Below are 8,246 nucleotides of genomic sequence, written 5' to 3'. Positions count from 1 at the left end.
TCACCCAATCACTACTCATGCCTCCTTCAATCATGCAGGCATTACTCCTGCACTCATGCAATCACCAAGGCATTACCTATGCACTTCTTCAATCACTCAGACAGTACCCATGCACCCCTCCAATCACCCAGGCACTACCTATGCATTCATGCTGTCACCCAGTCATTGTCTATGTACTTCTTCAATCACTCAGGCAGTACTCATGCAGTCCTCCAATTTCCTGGGCACTACCCCTGCACTCATGTAATCACTCTGGCACTATCCATGCAGTTATCCATGCACCCCAGTAACTACTTCTGCACTCTTTATTTAAGTAAGTGAGTAATAGTGTATTTGCATAGTTAATTAAAACCATTGCAATACAAGCTTTTAAAATGTAAGTCTATATGTAAAAAAACTATATATTACTACAACCTTTAAATTCCATCTATATACACATGAACAATTTATCACCACACACAGTTTTTCCTTTCCAATTAATCACTGGATCCCAGTTTTTTAAAACGACGAAGAATAGGTATAAGTTCTATCGTAAAATTGATTAAAAGACAATTAAGAATCTAGTCTTGGCAATTTCTTCTCCTCTACCTTCATCAACTTCACAAGACTACAGTTCAACTGAGGATCATGGAGTATGAGAATTATTTAAAAGACAATATTGAAAGCAGTCTTTAACATTTTTCTTTTCCACTACCGACAAGAACTTCTCAAAACTACAGTTCTGCTGAGAGTCGTGTGCTGCGAAGAATGTCTGAATGGCAGTCAAGAGTCAAGTCTTGGCATTTTCTTTTCCACTGCCATCATGAACCTCACAAGACTACAATTCAGCTGAGGATCGTGGGGTGCGAAGCAGGCAAGAACTGCTTGTCTTCGTGTGCGAATTCCTCATCGATTGAAATGTGTTTTTAGCAAAGTCTTTCGTTCTTCAAAGAATTTATCACAGGAACACAGCAAATGCAGCATGTCCTCTGGCACCGTACCACATAAGTGACAGAGGGAGCCCGCTTTTTTTTAACCAGTGCGGAAGGTGCAAAATAGGGGGTAACAGACCCTGCCTGTACGTTAAAAATTCCATTTTAACTATTTTTGAGTAGCCCAAGTCAAGGTAGCTCTGTGGAACCTGTGTGGAATACGTGTTTAGGATCATCCAGCCGTGTGATCTTTTTACAAGTGATGCCTTATCTTCAACCCATGAGAGATGTTTAACTGTTTTCCTGAATAATCTTTTAAGCTTAATATTGCTTGTGAGAGTGTCCCAAAGCTGATGTAAGCCAAGATTCGACAGGCTCATTCAATTTACCGATGCACGCAACAAATCACCCAGGTAGTACCTATGCAATCATGCAATCAGACAGTTTATATTAATCCTCTTCTCCAATTACCCAGCCAATATCCTTGCACTCATACAATCACCTAGACATTAACGTTGCACTCATTCGTTCATGTAGGCACGACTTATACACTCATCTATGCATTCAGGGACTAATCATGCACTTATCCAGGCACACAATCTCGACCTCTGCACTTATGCAACCAGTCAATCAGTATCCAATCTCTCCTCCAATTATATAGACACCACCTTTGCACTCATACAATCAACCATGCTCCACCCATTGAGTCATGCAATGGCTGAGGCACACCCATCATATATCTTAGCTGTCAGTCTTAACATATTCCGGAAACAATTTATACATAGGTCTGTACCTTTTGCTAGCAATATCATATATAAAAGTAATATAAGAAGCAAGACAAGAGTAGAAAGAACCAACCGAGGTGCAAACACAGACAAGAGGGGTGCAGAAAGAGGAAAGAAAGTTGTAAAAACAGCCAAAAGAGGGGCCTAAAGAAGCAAGACTGGTGCAGAAAGAACGAGTAGATGTACAGAAGTAGGCAAGAAGGGTGCAGATATTTTCAAGAGATGTACAGAACAAAGCAATATAGGTGTAAAAGGAGGGAAGAGAACTAGAAAAGAGGCAAGAGAGTTGCAGAAACAGGCAAGAGAGGTGCATAAAAAGGAAACGGGGGTGCAAACAATGACATGGGAGGTACAGAAAGAGAGAAGAAAGTTGCAGACACAGGCAAAAGAATTGCAAGGAAGAGCAGTACAGAAAGAACCAACGGAGGTGCAGAAGTAGGCAATAGGGGTACAGAAATGTACACGAGATGTGCAGAAAGAAGCAAGTGCATTACTGAAATAAACAACAGAGATGCAGAAAGAGGCAAGAAGGCTGAAGAAAGAGGCACGAGTAGTGCAGAAAGAAGTAAACGAAGTACAGAAAGTGGCAAGAAGGGTACAGAAAGAGGCAACAGAGGTGCACAAAGAAGGAAGAAGCGTGGAGAAAGAGGCAACAGGGGAACATAAAGAAGCAAGGGAGGTACAGAAATAAGCAAGAGAACTGCACAAACAAGCAACAGAGGTGTAGAAGGAGGCAAGAGGGGTACAGAAAGTGGGAAGAGAGGTTCAGAAAGAAGCACCAGAGCTGAAGAAAGAGGCAAGGGAAGTACAGAACGATGCGAAATAGTTGTAGAATCAGACAAAAGATGTGCAGAAACATTCAATACATGTGCTGAAAGAAACAAGAGAAGTGCAGAACAAGGGAACAGGGGTGCAGAAAGAGGCGCAAGAGGTGCAGAAAGAGGGAAGAAATATAAATAAAGAGGCAATAGTAATGTATTGAGTATAGCCAAAAAAAAAGCAGCAACCCTTCACATGTTTTGCTGTAAGTCTCACCATCTTCCTGAAAACATGCATGCATGACTCTATACCTTTTGGAAGTGCACCATATATAAAAGAAGCATACAGATATATGTATACTTCTGTTTTATATGTAAAGCATCTTCAAATGTATGACACATATGAGAATACATGTGCAAGTAGAAAAATACCTCAATCACAAGACCATGTAGACCTTACAACTTGACACACTGCATTTTACATTTGAATTGGGTAGCAGTATAGACATCCGTTAGTCGTGCTCTGTGATTTTTTGGTAGAGGTTGTAATGTCTTCTAATTGTAGAAATTGTGCAGTATCTGACATAGCTTTGAAATGCATTTACAGATATTTCTTTATTGAAAGATGAGCATATTTGCATATAATTGTTTTAATAATATAACATTATTTTTAGAAACTATTTAGAAATTCACCATTATTAGTAATAAAGATTGAGTATGACAAGAAAAGATCAAAATAAAATAAAATAAAAAAGTACTATTTAAAGGGAAGAGAAAAGCAGAAATTAGATAAAGTAAAACATTGAAGAAAAAGACTACTGGTAAGAGAACTAAAGAATTTGTTAAAAGACTTTTAAGGAACCTAATGAATTTGTAAGATGTGGAAACGAGAAAGAAAAGTTGTACAACCAATCCGAAAGATATGAAAAAAGACATATTAATGGAAAATCAAGTTATGGAAAAATAATCCATGTTGAAAAACGGATGAAAGAATCTAAAGATGTTAGGAAGAGAATGTATAAAAGTAGAGTACTACAAAATGTATTGAAAGATTGTAAACAATATAAAAAGAGATCAGAAGCTTACAAGAAAAAATAACAGATAGAGAGTGCAGTACAAAAAGCTTTTGAATTGAAAAGAAAATTATTAATATTGGTATTGAATAGAATGAAAAAATTGATTGAAACACTGCACTTTATGAAGGAGAAAAGCAAGAGAAAAAACTGGTTAAACGAAGTTACTTTTGCAATTTTGTTTCAGGTTAATGGAAGCACTCTCCTAGTACTGAGCCTTTTTTTAATAAAGAGCACTCTTTTCAACAAAATACATTAGTTCATGCAGTTGAAACGAGTGGTTGCTGTTACGAGATAAAGGATGGTTGTCGAATTGAAAGAGAAATGTAGGTTCCTAGAAATAGGGAAGAAGTAATCGCTGAAGAAGTTCAAGGTAGACGTACACAAGCTTCAGTGTATAAATGGGATTGTACTAGTATTTGTAGTATTCAACAGTAATCTATTGACATATTATAAATGTTTTATGGCAAAAAGGCTTAAACAGAAGATTAAGATTTTACAAGGACTAGATTCATGTAAAGTAAGATAATATACTAACTTGCAATCTCATACTTTGCCTTTTCTTTCAAAAAAGTGTATCAAAGTATTTTCCATCATTTAAGAAATTTAGCAGTAAACCTACTCAGAAATGCAGACGTTAGTAAGGAGACTCTACTATGTAAAAAGTCCTGCATTATGTTTAAGTGAAATGAACACAGCTCTTTTGCATGGTTCAGTATCTGATGTAAAAAAAAGTTTGTGATGGTATACAGTTTTGTTTCTTTGGTTCACAATAGGAGTGTAGAGAAAGTGAGAGCTTGATAAGGGTAGTTGTTGAAGAACAGGTGGAAGATATACGTTCTGAGAAGTGTGCAGAAGAAATTACAACGTTTAAGATACTTTTATGTGAAAAACTGAGCTATGTTTGTATTTGTTGTTGACGTACTCACTATAAAAGTCAAACTAGGCAAGTTGATGTGTTTTTAAAAAGTGAAAAGGAAACCAATGATAAGTGGGAGCAATTTGGTGCCTATTTGTTGGTGGAAGGTCGTTTTGAGATGGGTACTGATCAATGTATGTGTAAATATTGTTACAACAAATTAGAAGAGAACAAAATGCCAGATTGAGCAGTACATAACAACTTGATAGCTACTCCTTTGGAACTGGCAGATTTAAATACATATGAGTTTATTCTTATTCAATCTGTGCACCCGATTCAGGCTATAGTTCATATGGAGCTTAAAACAGGTAAGCTGCCTCCAACAGATTTTCAAAGAGGTCTGAAAGGAAGAGTTGTGAACTTTCCTTTAGACTTTAAGAAAAATATTGAAACTGTTGTCATAGAGAGAGGAATCTGGGCCTGTATTAATTCTAGTTAATTGTGTACCAACAAAGAGTTTATTAATATGGCAAGAATTAGTAGATGTCACTAAAGTTCGAAAGGCTACAATATATCTTGTACAGACCAATATTTATTATAGTGGAAGAACAGGAATTATGTTTAGAAAATGATACAGAATTTTCAATTGGCCAATTAAAAAAAATGGACAAGTCCAGGAGTGAAGAGATTTAAGAACATTACAGTACATATCCTCTGCATTCAAAAGAAATGATTGAAAAACTATTGAATTATTTCAAATGAAGAAAGTGAAGGGAACTCCCATGAATGTATGGGAAAAAAGTTTAGCAGTGTGTTGTTTTCCGCAGCTATTCCCCACTTGAAAAAGTGGACATTATGATGAAGGACCACTACAGAATGCAGCTTCAGAATACCATTCGACAAGATTGTACTCAGAACATTCAAGATTTTGACATTGTACTCCATATATATTTCAGCTTCTGTGTGAAAGTGATTTTCTGGACTTTCATATGCAGTGAACTACATATTAAAAACAGTAGACACGAGTCCTGAAAAATATATCTAACAATGTTATACCTTTATTCCATTTACAAATATATGATATTTTCAATTATGTTTATTCATCTCTTCGTATAATATATACATTAAAGTTATATACATATACTTTTAAATCAAAATGATTTACGGTAGATTGGCTTACCTGGGGGACCCCCAGAAATCCATAAGTGATGTAGTGCGAGATGGAGAACTGCACACTCATCGCATACTGTACCTGTATCGTACACGACTTAACCAATATGTTGGCAACATTTTTGGATTTGTACACCCACTGTGACCGGCAAATAATCGGTACGCAAATCCACTTTTAAAAAAAAAAATTACAGAAAAAATGTAAATGCATATTTTAAGAAGAAAAAAATATAACATTCTTTTTTTAAGTTTAAAAATGTGGAAAACGCATTTTCTGGACATTATAGTTAGAAATCAGCTTTTGAAAAATCTTTGAAATTCACTAAAAACATATGTTTCAGGGACGTCATAGTTAAAATGAGTATTTAAAAAACCTTTGAAATGCACTGAAACAAACATAGGTTTCATGGAATTTATAGAAAAGAATTAGCATTTAAAAAATTTGACATTTACTGAAAAAACATTAGGTTTCAGGGAAGTTACAGTTAGAAATTAGCATTTAAAAAAACTTTGAAAGTCACTGAAAAAACACAGGTTGCAGGGATGTTACTGAAAGCAATTAGCAATTAAAAAAGCTTTGAAATTCACAGAATAAAACAGGATTCAGGGACGTTTTAGTTAGTTGGGCATTTCGCTCGTACAAAACCAGAGAAATTCAGCTGTTATAGTTAGTTGAGCTAACTATAACTGTGTCCCCCGCATTGCACTGCTGCTGACATCACATATTACATCACTAATGACAAGGTCAGTGACATCACTGATGACATCTCAAATGATTTCACTGATGACATCACTGATAACATCATCCATGTGATTATCCGACGCACCTCCTCACACCCTAATATAACCTTTGACACACCCCTCTAAAATATAGACTGCCATTCTAGAAACCATAGACTCACCAATACCAATTACTACATACCCACTCACTGATTCCTAGGTCTACCTACAGATCCACTCACTAACCCATACACTCATACATGCAGTCACTCATTAATACTGCCAATATCATATGCACTCATACACCGATACAGATACTCACATATCACCACTCACCCATAGAGTTACTCACACACATAGTCAGTCATTCAAAGAATCAATCACACTGCCATTTTCTCACCTATACCGGTATACCCACACCACGTCACTTATTTACACAGATACTAACACTTACTTAGGGCCAGATGTAGGTATACCGATTTTCAGCCGTTACTGACCGGTATTTGGATACTGAAATGTAGGGCATCTCAAAATACAGATTCGGTAACCGATTCGGTAAAATTACAGAATCTGTATTTTGAGATGTAGGTGGCACTGTAAACATTGCCACAGGGCTTTAAGGATTTGTTATTTACCACCAACTATTAGTTGGTGGTAAATAACAAATACCTCTGTATATGCAAATCTGTGTATGTACACCTGTGCCATGCCCTTAGGGAAAACAGTCATACCATGGGTGGTAAATGGGTGATACCATGCAACCACACACAGTTTAATACTCAAAGCCTTGTATACCAAATTTGTGCCATAAAATAATGCTTCTTTAGGGCTGGTGTTTAAAAGGGTTTTTACTTAGGGCAGGTATGTGTGCCACATGGCACACAAGCACTTATCATGGGTGCAACAGGGTGTCAAAGTGACATACTGCCACCCTTGACTATTTGCCAATTTCACCGAATCGGTATTTACCTCAAGGCCCATTGGAATGAATGGCAATTACCGAATCGGTATATACCGATTCGGTAAATACCGAATCTTACAGATTCGGTAAATAATACAGAATAATTACCTACATCAGATTTACCGATTCTAAAATACCGAATGGGTAAAATTCGGTATTTTAGAATCTGTAAAAATGATTTACCTACATCTAGCCCTTACTCTCTTATACAATCACTGGCACAAACACACACTCATTCATACAGCCACACTCACAATCACTCACTCTCACATAATCATTTATATCGTCAAGCACTTACATATACTGCCTATCACATGTGTATTTACTCACCCATGTACCACTGGGACATCTAAACACTCACCGGCATGCCTATACAAACACTCACCCACCAATACTACCCATCACAGAAGCACTCTTGAACCTATACACTGAGTGAATCACTCACTCACACATCTTTGCATGGAGTCACACACCCCCACCCACCCACACAGAGCTCAGAAACTCATAGAGAAACTCAGAAAACAAATCAATAAACCATATGTACAGTCATGTAGCTACTCACCAACCCATGGAGCCACTTTCACACCAACTGACAGACTGATACAAACATTCATAGTTTATTCACTAATCCATGCATTCAGTAAGAGACATTCATTCGCTCACTTATTCAGTCGTCACACACCTACTAAATCATTCATACAGACAGTCATACACCCACTCATTCTTCAATACACCTTGGCGTATATATATATCTATAAAACATGTTTAAACTTTTTAGAAGCACTCAGTCACTGGATGATGTCATCAGTGATGTCATTTGAGATGTTACCAGTTATGTCTTCAGTGATTTCACCGACCATGTCATGATGGATGCAATATGTGATTTCATCAGCCGGGCATTGTGGGGGTGGATTTATAGTTATCTCAACTAACTATAACAGCCAAATTTCTCTGGTTTTGTATGAGAGACATGTCCATCTAACTATAATGTCCCTGAAACCTGTGTTTT

Source organism: Lissotriton helveticus, chromosome 7 (genome assembly GCF_964261635.1).
Source record: "Lissotriton helveticus chromosome 7, aLisHel1.1, whole genome shotgun sequence".
NCBI classification, from domain to species: Eukaryota; Metazoa; Chordata; class Amphibia; order Caudata; family Salamandridae; genus Lissotriton; species Lissotriton helveticus.
Note: the sequence above shows the minus strand (reverse complement) of the source record.